This window comes from Leucoraja erinacea, chromosome 2, assembly GCF_028641065.1.
Source record: "Leucoraja erinacea ecotype New England chromosome 2, Leri_hhj_1, whole genome shotgun sequence".
NCBI classification, from domain to species: Eukaryota; Metazoa; Chordata; class Chondrichthyes; order Rajiformes; family Rajidae; genus Leucoraja; species Leucoraja erinaceus.
Genome location: NC_073378.1, coordinates 21,613,134 through 21,626,353, shown reverse-complemented (window position 1 = coordinate 21,626,353; position 13,220 = coordinate 21,613,134).

The window sequence follows — 13,220 nt, the reverse complement described above, 5'->3', positions numbered from 1 at the left end:
CAGCCATTCAATCATGGCTGATCTCTGCCTCCTAATCCCATTTTATTCCCTTCTCCCCGTAACCCTTGACACCCATTCTAATCAAGAATTTGTCCATCTCTGCCTTAAAAATATCCACTAAAATCCATATGTGCATATGGATACCAAAGGTCTAGATGGCTATGAACCATCTGTAGGCAAATAGAACTAGCCCAGTAAACCAATTTGGTCAGAATGGACAATGTGGATGGAAGGATCTATTTCCGTGCTGTATAGAAAGGATATCATTAAGTTCAAAAGGATGCAGACATTATTCAGCAGGATGTTACCTGGGCTTACAGTCCTGTGTGACAAGCCGGTTAGTCTGGAGCTTTGTTCTTTGCCTGCCTCCAACCTGACAAACAGCCATCCACCATTACTCTCTGGCGTCTCCCATTCAGCCACTGTTGAATCCATCTTGCTACTTCCGCATTTATACCCAACAATTGAACCTTCTTAACCAACCTTCCATGAGGAACCTTGTCAAAGGCCTTACTGAAGTCCATATAGAAAACATCCACTGCTTTACCCTCATCAATTTCCCTAGTAACCCCTTCAAAAAATTCCAGAAGATTAGTCAAACATGGCCTTCCAGGCACAAATCCATGTTGACTGTTGCTAATCAGACCCTGTTTATCCAGATGCTTATATTTATTATCTCTAAGTATCTTTTCCATTAATTTGCCCACCACTGAAGTCAAACTAACAGGTCTATGGCGGAACAATTGACTAACTACTGTGGTTCCGTCTTCACTAAGGAAGACATAAATAATTTGCCGGAAATAGCAGGGGACCGCGGGGCAAAGGAGTTGGAGGAATTGAGTGAAATCCAGGTTAGCCGGGAAGTGGTGTTGGGTAAATTGAATGGATTAAAGGCCGATAAATCCCCAGGACCAGATAGACTGCATCCCAGAGTACTTAAGGAAGTAGCTCCAGAAATAGCGGATGCATTAGTAATAATCTTTCAAAACTCTTTAGATTCTGGAGTAGTTCCTGAGGATTGGTGGGTAGCAAATGTAACCCCACTTTTTAAGAAGGGAGGGAGAGAGAAAACGGGGAATTACAGACCAGTTAGTCTAACATCGGTAGTGGGGAAACTGCTAGAGTCAGTTATTAAAGATGGGATAGCAGCACATTTGGAAAGTGGTGAAATCATTGGACAAAGTCAGCATGGATTTACGAAAGGTAAATCAAGTCTGACGAATCTTATAGAATTTTGCGAGGATGTAACTAGTAGCGTGGATAGGGGAGAACCAGTGGATGTGGTGTATCTGGACTTCCAGAAGGCTTTCGACATGGTCCCACATAAGAGATTAGTATGCAAACTTAAAGTACACGGCATTGGGGGTGCAGTATTGATGTGGATAGAGTACGGCCTGGCAAACAGGAAGCAAAGAGTAGGAGTAAACGGGTCCTTTTCACAATGGCAGGCAGTGACTAGTGGGGTACCGCAAGGCTCAGTGCTGGGACCCCAGCTATTTACAATATATATTAATGATCTGGATGAGGGAATTGAAGGCAATATCTCCAAGTTTGCAGATGACACTAAGCTGGGGGGCAGTGTTAGCTGTGAGGAGGATGCTAGGAGACTGCAAGGTGACTTGGATAGGCTGGGTGAGTGGGCAAATGTTTGGCAGATGCAGTATAATGTGGATAAATGTGAGGTTATCCATTTTGGTGGCAAAAACAGGAAAGCAGACTATTATCTAAATGGTGGCCGACTAGGAAAAGGGGAGATGCAGCGAGATCTGGGTGTCATGGTACATCAGTCATTGAAAGTAGGCATGCAGGTGCAGCAGGCAGTGAAGAAAGCGAATGGTATGTTAGCTTCCATAGCAAAGGCTTTGAGTATAGGAGCAGGGAGGTTCTACTGCAGTTGTACAGGGTCTTGGTGAGACCACACCTGGAGTATTGCATACAATTTTGGTCTCCAAATCTGAGGAAGGACATTATTGCCATAGAGGGAGTGCAGAGAAGGTTCACTAGACTGATTCCTGGGATGTCAGGACTGTCTTATGAAGAAAGACTGGATAGACTTGGTTTATACTCTCTAGAATTTAGGAGATTGAGAGGGGATCTTATAGAAACTTTCAAAATTCTTAAGGGGTTGGACAGGCTAGATGCAGGAAGATTGCTCCCGATGTTGGGGAAGTCCAGGACAAGGGGTCACAGCTTAAGGATAAAGAGGAAATCCTTTAAAACCGAGATGAGAAAAACTTTTTTCACACAGAGAGTGGTGAATCTCTGGAACTCTCTGCTGCAGAGGGTAGTCGAGGCCAGTTCATTGGCTATATTTAAGAGGGAGTTTGATGTGGCCCTTGTGGCTAAGGGGATCAGAGGGTATGGAGAGAAGGCAGGTGCGGGATACTGAGTTGGATGATCAGCCATGATCATATTGAATGGTGGTGCAGGCTCGAAGGGCCGAATGGCCCACTCTTGCACCTAATTTCTATGTTTCTATGTTTCTATGTCTATAATTGCTAGGTTTACTCTTAGAACCCTTTTTAAACAATGGAACAACATGCGCAGTACGCCAATCCTCGGGCACTATTCCTGTTTCTAAAGACATTTGAAATATTTCTGTCATAGCCCCTGCTATTTCTACACTAACTTCCTTCAATGTCCTAGGGAATATCCTGTCAGGACCTGGAGACTTATCCACTCTTATATTTTTCAAAAGTGTCAGTACTTCCTCTTCTTTGATCCTCATAGTTTCCATAGCTACTCTACTTGTTTCCCTTACCTCACATAATTCAATATCCTTCTCCTTGGTGAATACCGAAGAAAATAAGTTGTTCAATATCTCCCCCATCTCTTTTGGCTCTGCAGAGAGCTGTCCACTCTGTCTCTCTAATGGACCAATTTTATCCCTCGTTATCCTTTTGCTATTAATATAGCTGTAGAAACCCTTTGTATTTACTTTCACCTTACTTGCCAAAGCAACCTCATATCTTCTTTTAGCTTTTCTAATTTTTTTCTTAAGATTCTTTTTACATTCCTTATACTCCTCAAGCACCTCATTTACTCCATGCTGCGTATAATTATTGTAGATCTCCCTCTTTTACTGAACAAGATGTCTAATTTCCCTTGAAAACCAGGGCTCTTTCCAATTTTTACTGTTTCCTTTCAACCGAACAGGAACATAAAGATTCTGTACACTTAAAATGTCCCCTTTAAATGTCCTCCATTTCTCTTCTACATCCTTCCCATAAAACAAAATGTCCCAATTCACTCCTTTTAAATCATTTTGCATCTCATCAAAGTTAGCCTTTCTCCAATCAAAAATCTCAACCCTAGGTCCAGTTCTGACCCTCTCCATAATTATATTGAAACTAATGATATTGTGATCACTGGACCCGAAGTGCTCCCCAACGCATACCTCCGCCACCTGACCTGTCTCATTTCCTAACAGGAGGTCCAGCACTGCCCCTCCTCTAGTAGGTACCTCTATGTATTGCTGCAAAAAACTATCCTGCACACATTTTACAAACTCCAAACCATCCAGCCCATTTACAGAATGTGTTTCCCAGTCTATGTGTGGAAAATTGAAATCTCCCACAATCACTACCCTGTGCTTACTACTAATATCTGCTATTTCCTTACATATTTGCTCTTCCAATTCTCGCTCCCCATTTGGCGGTCGATAATACACCCCTATAAGTATTGCTACACCTTTCCCATTTCTCAGTTCCACCCAAATAGCCTCCCTAGACGAGCCCTCTAATCTATCCTGCCAAAGCACTGCTGGAAAATCTTCCCTGACAAGCAATGCAACACCTCCACCTCTTGCCCCTCCAATTCTATCACACCTGAAGCAACGAAATCCTGGAATATTTAGTTTCCAATCACAGCCCTCCTGCAACCATGTTTCACAGATTGCAACAACATCATACTTCCAGCTGTCAATCCAGGCTCTAAGTTCATCCACCTTTCTTATAATGCTCCTAGCATTAAAATATGCACATTTAAGAAACCCACTGCCTCTTATTCTCTGTTTATTTCCTCTTTCTTCTTTCTCCCCTAGATTTTGGATCCGAGTGCTTCCCTTCTCTGCCTCCTGCCTCACACTCTGTCTACTAGCTTTCTCTATTTGAGTCCCTCCCCCCAACCATTCTAGTTTAGTCTCCCCAGTAGCCTTTGCAAATCTCCCCGCCAGGATATTGGTCCCCATCGGGTTCAAGTGCAACCTGTCCTTTCTGTATAGGTCACACCTTCCCCAAAAGAAGTCCCAATGATCGAAAAACTTGAATCCCTCACCCTCTGCACCAGTCCTTCAGCCACGCATTTATCCTCCTCTATTAAAAGGGAGTTAGATGTCGCCCTTGTGGCTAAGGGATCAGAGGGTATGGAGAGAAGGCAGGGATGGGATACTGAGTTGGATGATCAGCCATGAATCTGGCGGTGCAGGCTCAAAGGGCCAAATGACCTACTCCTGCACCTATTTTCTATGTTTCTATGTTTCTATGATTGTTCTATATAAAATAAGAAAAACTGTAATTATTGAGCTTGGCACCACTATCTAGATTTTGAGTCTATTGTACTTCCTGACCCCACACGTGGGGGAGACATTACAATAATGTCAATGGAAATGTTGCATTCATTCACCACAACACTTGCCAGGTATTTAAAGATGCAACACTGCTTAAAATTTGGTTTCTATTCTTCAAAGACAATATTTTCAATGTGTCCGTTTTCTAGCAATAATACATTTGACATAATTACCTGGCTAGTATTCGAATATTTACCGTCAATCTCCTGTAACATTTGAAACTAACCATAAAGTAAGGTATTCAAGCAGAATTTAGATGAAACTGTTCTAAATTTATATGCACATTAACCCAGGTATGGGAGGTTGCTGATCCATGTTACTGAGGAATAAATGTATATGAATGTGCTACCACCTACTGGTGACAAAAGTTGTAAGATGGAAGTTCTGACTTGGGCAAGAGCTGGGCCTGTTCTGTGAATTATAAACTATATTTGTGAAGATTTAGTTATAATATGGACTGACACTTAATCATATATCAAACAAGCTGATGCATATTGTGCCCAAAGTCTCCTCAAAAAATTAATTGACCCCCTTTAAGTTCTACGAGCAGAATGTTGGGTAATGGAAATTGTGGAATCTTCCAAAATATTTCTTCCAAAATAAAAATAAAATGCTTGAAATAATCAGCAGCAATCTGCAAAAGGAGGAAACACATAACATATACACAATTTATCAGTACTTTCTACCATTCTGACTGGTGGCATTCTAGCCTGGTACCTGTATGGCAATTCCAACGCACAGGAACGTAATAAGCTGCAGAGGGTTGTCTCCACCTGGTCCATCATGGATGCTCCTCCCCACCATCTAAGGCATCTACATGAGGTTGCCTCAAGAAGGTTGCATATATTATCCTGGATCCTCACCATCTGGGCCATACCCTCTTCTCATTGCTAACGCCAAGCAGTAGGTACATAAGTCTGACCCGCACCATCACCAGGATCAGGGTCAGCTACTTTCCTACAACCATCAGGTTCTTGAACTAACCTGCATAACCCTAATCCCACCCTAGCAATGAGACACTGCGGGCCACCACATGCCTTGGTTTGTTATCTACGTGTATTTCTGCACACAAATGTCTTATTTTTGCTCCGTCTTATGGAATTTGTGTAATTTATGTATATTGGATCTTTTTGTTTGTAATCAATGTTTATTTTCATTGTTCCGCATTCGTGAAAATGACAATAATCTCAACTTGACTTGACTCCCTACTCAGCCCTCCAACTGGCCAATTATTACTGTTACAATAAGTGTCACCTATTGGCACCACTTTTCAGAATTGGTGGCAGTTTGTGGCACTTTAAAACTTCTAAAACTGAAGCCTAACTTCCCTACTTTTGCATTCAATTCTCCTTACAAAGAATACTAATATTCCCTTGGTTATCCTAATTACATGCAGCACCAGCGTACCGGCATTTTGCAAATCATGGCCTCTGCAACCTAGCAGAGAGGCCACTGTGGATGGTTAACTTCAAATCCCTGTTACCTGAGCAAATGGAGACCAATTGCAAATAGCGTGAGAAGCCAAAACAACCTACCCACCTGTTCTGTCAAAGTTGACCTGGTCTAACTGAGCAAAGGGATGGGTTTAGTTTAGTTGATTGTCACATGCACCAAGGTACAGTGAAAAGCTTTTTATTTGCGTATTATCAAATCAGCTAAAAGACTATACATGATTACTAGCGAGCATTCCACAGTGTGCAGATACAGGATGAAGGGAATCTGTTGGAGTAGAGGTTTAAAAGCGTGGTGAGATTGTAATGAATTATTGCAGATTGGCTTCTGGGACAAGCAGACAGAGTGTCGCCTAGCTTGGGTGCCATCTTTGAGTTGGATTCAGTCATCTCTTCATCTTGAAGAGAGCTGGGAGAAAGAAAAATTGAAAAGCAAAAATGAGAAAAGGTGAAGGAAAGAAGAATAAGGAAGTAGAAGAGACAGAAGTTGAACAGTTGGTTACCCTGCTGCCTCATAGCACTTTAGTGGAATTAGTGTCTTTTACTGCATCAAAATTCTTATTTTTTTGTCTTGAAATATATAGAATAGAAACAGGCCTTTAGAATGTCTCCAGTTAAAGATGATCACTGACTGGCATTCATATGTTTAATAATGAATTGACTGGGCTTATATAATGGTTTAACTGGGCTTATATAATGGATTAACTGGGTTTATATAATGGATTAACTGGGCTTATATTCACTGGAATTTAGAAGGTTGAGAGGGGATCTTATAGAAACATGTAACATTCTTAAGGGATTGGACAGGCTAGATGCAGTAAAAATGTTCCCGATGTTGGGGGAGTCCAAAACCAGGGGTCAAAGTCTAAGAATAAGGTGTAGGCCATTTAAGACTGAAATGAGGATTTTTGTTTTCACCCAGAGAGTTGTGAATGTGTGGAATTCTCTGCCATGGAAGGCAGTGGAGGCTAATTCACTGGATGTATTCGAGAGAGTTAGATGTAGCTCAGGCCTAGTGGAATCAAGGGATAGGGGAGAAAGCAGGACAGGCTACTGATTCTGGATGCCATGATCATATTGAATGGCGGTGGTGGCTCGAAGGGCCGAATGGCCTCCTCCTGCACCTACTTTCTATGTTACTATGTTTCTATGTTTCTATGTTAGCTTACTTTAGTTTAGTGAAACAGCATGGAAACAGCATGGCCCACTGAGTCCACACCAACGATTGGTCACTCCTTCACACTAGTTCGATGCTAACCTACTTTCTCATCCACCACTTACACATAAGGGGCAATTTACAGAGGCCAAGAATCCTACAAACACACACATATTTGGCTTGTTAGAGGAAAGCAGAGCAATTGGAGAAAACCCACAGGGAGAACATGCAAATCCATGCAGGGAGCACCCAGGGTCAGAATTGAAAGACGCTAATGAGCAAAATATAAAATATTTGTCAGCTGGATAACAAATGAACGTAAAGCAGGTGATTTTCATTTGAATTTTTTCCACTCAGCCTTATTGTTGCTGAACATTTGTTGAAAACCCAAGAAAATCAGGGACATTTCTTCCTTTAAAGGGTTAAATGTTAAAACTGCACAACATAATTTCGACTGAAAAGATAGTTTAGTTTCTCCAAGTTAATGCATGATGACTCCACATTTATATGGTTTTCACCTTTTTAACAGCTACATACTAAATTATATTAAGAACGGACAACAGGATCCTATAGTCGTCACCCCCAGTCCTGCAAGTACCTAGTTTAGAGTCTGGGTTGAGATCATTCTTGATTATGCTGGTGGTCTTGCCAAGGCAGCATAAAGTGTACATAGTCAATGGAACGGAGGTTGGTTTGTGTGATGGTCTGGGCTGCATCCACAATTCTCTGCAATTTCTTGCAGTCTTGAATGGAGCTGTTCCCAAACCACGATGTGATGCATTCCAATAAAATGCTTTCTATGGGGCATCTGTAGAAGTAGGTGATAGTTTGTTCTGAAATCCTTCGTGCCTCCTCCACCCAAGTCGTCGTACTAGTTTCACTGTTTCACTGTCATCCTGCTAAGGCCTCAACTATGATATAAAACGGGAATCCCATTCCCTAAAAAAGGAGGACATTTTTCGATCCCGACTACCAGCGCTGTCTGTATGGGTTTTCTCCGAGATCTTTGGTTTCCTCCAACACACCAAAGACGTACAGGTATGTAAGTTAATTAGTTTGTGTAAATGGTCCCTAATGTGTATAGGACGGTGTTAATGTGCGGGGATCGCTGGTCGGTGTGGCCTGTTTCTGTGAGGTATCTCTAAACTAAATTAAATCTCAGATGTCCTGGTATGGAACACTTCATCTTGGGTGCTGATGCGGTGTAGACAGAGGGATTTGGAATAGGGGATGGAGTCTTTGCAGGAGGCAGGGTGGGAAGAAGTGTAGTCTAGATAGATGTGGGAGTCAGTAGTTTTATACACGTAATAGACATCAGTCGATAGTCTATCTCCTGTGATAGAGACGGTGAGGTCAAGAGGGGAGGGAAGTGTTAGAGATGGTCCAAGTGAATTTGAGTGCAGGATGGATATTGGTAGTGGTTAATGAAGTCCATGAGTTGTACATGGGTTACTTGATCATCATTGCTTTTTGTATATCTTTCATTCAATTCTTCTATTCACCTTCCATGTCTCTCGTTTCCCTCTCCCATGACTCTCAGTCTGAAAAAGGGTCTCAACCTCAAAGAGGAATAGACAGAGTTGATGTGGATCAGCTTTTCCCTTTGAGAATAGGGAAGATTCAAACAAGAGGACATGACTTCAGAATTAAGGGACAGAAGTTTAGGGGTAACATGAGGGGGAACTTCTTTTACTCAGAGAGTGGCAGTGGTGTGGAATGAGCTTCCAGTGGAAGCGGTGGAGGCAGGTTTGTTGGTATCATTTAAAAATAAATTGGATAGGCATATGGATGAGAAGGGAATGGAGGGTTATGGTATGAGTGCAGGCAGGTGGGTCTAAGGGGAAAAAAGATGTTCGGCACGGACTTGTAGGACCGAGATGGCCTGTTTCCGTGCTGTAATTGTTATATGGTTATATGGATATAACCTGAAACATCAACTATTCGTTTTTGCCAGTGATGATGCCCGACCTGTGATTTATTCCAGCTTTCTGTGTCTATTTTCAGAAAAAAATGGGAATTGATTCCATGGGTCCCAATTAATAACCATATAATAACCATATAACAATTACAGCACGGAAACAGGCCATCTTGGCCCTTCTAGTCCGTGCCGAACACTTATTCTCCCCTAGTTCCATCTACCTGCACTCAGACCATAACCCTCCATTCCTTTCCTGTCCATATAACTATCTAATTTATTTTTAAATGATAAAATCGAACCTTCCTCCACCACCTCCACTGGAAGCTCATTCCACACAGCTACCACTCTGAGTAAAGAAGTTCCCCCTCATGTTACCCCTACATTTCTGTCCCTTAATTCTCATGTCCTCTTGTTTGAATCTTCCCTACTCTCAGTGGGAAAAGCTTATCCACGTCAACTCTGTCTATCCCTCTCATCATTTTAAAGACCTCTATCAAGTCCCCCCTTAACCTTCTGCGCTCCAAAGAATGCTGGAAACCCTTGTTGGGTTTGAATCTATTGTCATTCATTTCAAGGCCAAATGTGTCAGAAAGGCACAGCCAGGTGTGAGGATCACTTATGGCCGTGGATCCAAAGAAATTGTCAAAGCAGATGGAAGAAGTATGGAATTGAAGGCCAGCATGCTGAGAAGAATTCAGACATGCCTACCTTCAGCGAGTGTAACTGGGCTCCACCACAGAATTCAATGAAGGAAGTGATTTCAAAAAGACCTTTGTTGAATTTATTTTAGTTTAGAAAAACAGGCCCTTTGACCCTCCGAGTCCATGCCGACCATAGTCACCCGTTCACACTAGCTCTATGTTATCCCACTTTCTCATCTACTCCCTACAAACGAGAGACAATTTACAGAGGCCTATTAACCTGCAAGCCGGCATGACTTTGGGATGTGGGAGGAAACTGGAGCACCCGAAGGAAACCCACGCAGTCACAGGGAAAACATGAAAACGTCACACAGACAGCACCCGAAGTAAAAATCTAACCCGGGCTTCTGGTGCTGTGAGGCAGCAGCTCCATCAGCAGTGCCACTGTGCTGCCCTTGATGTGACGAACCAGCAAAGGGAAAACGGCTGATGTTTTCCAGCTACTTAGGGTAGGTGTGCTTCGTATAGGTGGCATCGATGCCTGATGATTGCAGTCAAATTAGATGCTCTCCTGCTATCGCCACTGGAGAAATAGATGTCTGCATGCACCCCATGTTTTGAAACCTAGTTGCCAGACGCAGTTTAAAACTGAGTAAAGTGTTAATTTCTGACTGGATTTTTGTCTTCAAATATAAATAAACATCATAAACACCATCACCCACCGCTGCCCACACCAGGCATTCCTAAACTAGACAGATTTCATGTTTCTGCTCAACACTGCGATCTTTACGGCCAATTTGTATTGAATCAGTAATTACTGTAAACATTTTATTGGTATTTGCATCATTACACGCAGCTATCTTGCCTCAGAAACGGATAATGCACTTACAGTAATGAAGTACTTTTTTAAATTTTCAGGTGAATGATCAGTGATATAATATAACCATATAACCATATAACAATTACAGCTATTAATAGGATGAGAGGAGAGGGTGCAGGGGACTGATGGAAAAACTCTTTATTTGTACACTGTGGACTGCTTGATTGTAATCATGCATAGTCTTTGCTTTACATAGAAACATAGGTGCAGGAGTAGGCCTTTGCCCTTTGAGCCAGCCATTCAATATGATCATGGCTGATCATCCAAAATCAGTATCCCATTCCTGATTTTTCCCATATCCCTTTAGATTCCATTAGTTAAATCTAACTCTCTCTTTAAATCAATAGCATGCGACAAAAGATTTTCACTGTATCCCATTACACATGACAATAATAAATTAGCTTGGGCAGCTCCTCATATTCCGTGTGGGCAGCTTACAACCCAGTGGTATGAGTTTATTTCTCTAGCTTTAAGTAACCATTGCTTCCTCTCTCTCTGTCCCTCCTCCACACTAGTTCTCTGACTAGTTTCACTATCCTTCTGATTAATTTTACTGATTCTATGCCTCATTTAAGGATAAAGGGGAAATCTTTTAAGACTGAGATGAGAAAAACATTTTTTACACAGAGTGGTGAATCTTTGGAATTTTACTTCGGAGTCACGTGAGTGACTACGTGAAGACCCCGCCAGCGCGCGTGCGGGACATTGCGTCTCACGCAGTGCAACAGCGACGGACGGGGGTGGAGCGCTCCCGCGGGAAAAATTCAAACGGACCTACACAGGTAAGGAAAAATTGAAGTTGTATTCTTCCCCTTGCTGAGATTTATGTTACAGCACGTAGGACAAGGGGAAGAAAAAGCGGACCTGGACCGCAGGCTGCCGCGGGGAACCAGGCAGTTCCCGGCAGCCGACAGCCACGAGCTACCAGCAACTCCAGGACCACAGGCTGCGGGGAACCAGATAGGTCCCGGCAGCCAACAACCAGAGACGTCCTGTGGCTCCAGGAATGCAGGCTGCCGCGGGGAACCAGGCAGTTCCCGGCAGCCGACAGCCACGAGCTATCAGCGGCTCCAGGACCGCAGGCTGCGGGGAAACAGATAGGTCCCGGCAGCCAACAACCACAGATGCCCAGCGGTTCCAGAGCCGCAGGATGCAGGGAACTAGGGAAAGTTCCGGCAGCCGACAGCCATGGACGCCCAGCGGTTCCAGGACCGCAGGCTGCGGGGAACTAGGAAGGTTCCGGCAGCCGACAGCCGGATATGACCGGCGCAGGCTGAGCCCAGCACCGCGAGCTGTATACCTGGAAACAACACAGCGGGCTGCAGGCAGGCAGGAGTCGGTACGGCTGATAGACTCAGGGAGTCCAGCCAGGAGGAAGCACTGCCCAAGGGCAGTGAAAGTGACCATTGGCGTGGTTACTAAGGTCCACTTACTGGCTCCAAGCTGAATCCAGCGCCATGACACATACAGCTCAAAGCAGCGCAGCAGGCTGGAGGCAAATCCCAGTAGGATTCAGCCCGGCCACTCATACACATCTGAGTCCGGCCGAAGAGGCGCGCTGCCCGAGTGCAGCAGAGGTCCAACCATGACTTGCTCCGGGAGATGGAGCAAGCTCACTGTGGAAGTCTTCGCACTCCCACAACAGCACCTTATCGAGGGCTGTAAAACAATGCATCTCCCTCGATAGAGGAATGCATTGTGGACCAGGGCTGGGCTGGTCCGGAAGAAGGGTACGTGGCTGAAGAAAACAGCAGGTGCAGGGTGTGCAGAATCCTAAGGAGCTACTGGGAGTGATCACCAAAATTACGGATCAACGAAAAGTACCATTACAGACCAGGCTGGCGGCCAGCATCGACTACCTGTACTTCCATCTTCTGCAGGAACAAGCAACAAAATTACGCAGAAGTATAGGCCTCCTGTGAACTTTACTTCGTTTTAAAAATGCCTGCAGCAAACAATGCGATCTGGGGGTACAGTGGGACTGGCACAAAAACCCAGGAGGTCAAACTACAGAAGATTTCAAAACTTCTGATAGCGGGCATATCATTGGTTGCTCACCCAGACGATGGTACAGAGATAAGCTCAACAAAGAGATTAAAACCGTCGGGCTCATAACAGCGTCATCAGCAACGACAGCACCCCTATGCAACCACCAGCAGGTATCAACACCAGGACGCTGGTGAAAGCGTGAGGGCCGCGCAGCACCGCGAAGGTCCTTTTAGGCCAAGGCCCAGAGTGACCCTCATGGAAAACGTGCCAACCCCGCACTCCGGTGCCTCGTCCGCAGAAGAGGCAGAAATTGAAGAAAGGGACGTACCACCAGCAACCAGGTAAGTAGGTGGATCTGGTTCCTTCCAGAACACAAAGGTGTATGACCTGTACTAACAGGGGGAATAGTACACTTGATTTGGGAGACATTGAGGGATCATTGTCGACACCTAAAATTTAACTGGATGGGGCAAATGGCATTGCATTGCCTAATGGGTTAATTTCAGCCCCAAGACTTTTCTTTCTTTTTTTTTCTTTTTTTTTATTAGAGGTACAGTAAATTACAGTAATACACATCACATATATCTTATTACATTTGTTGTACCACTTCATTTATCG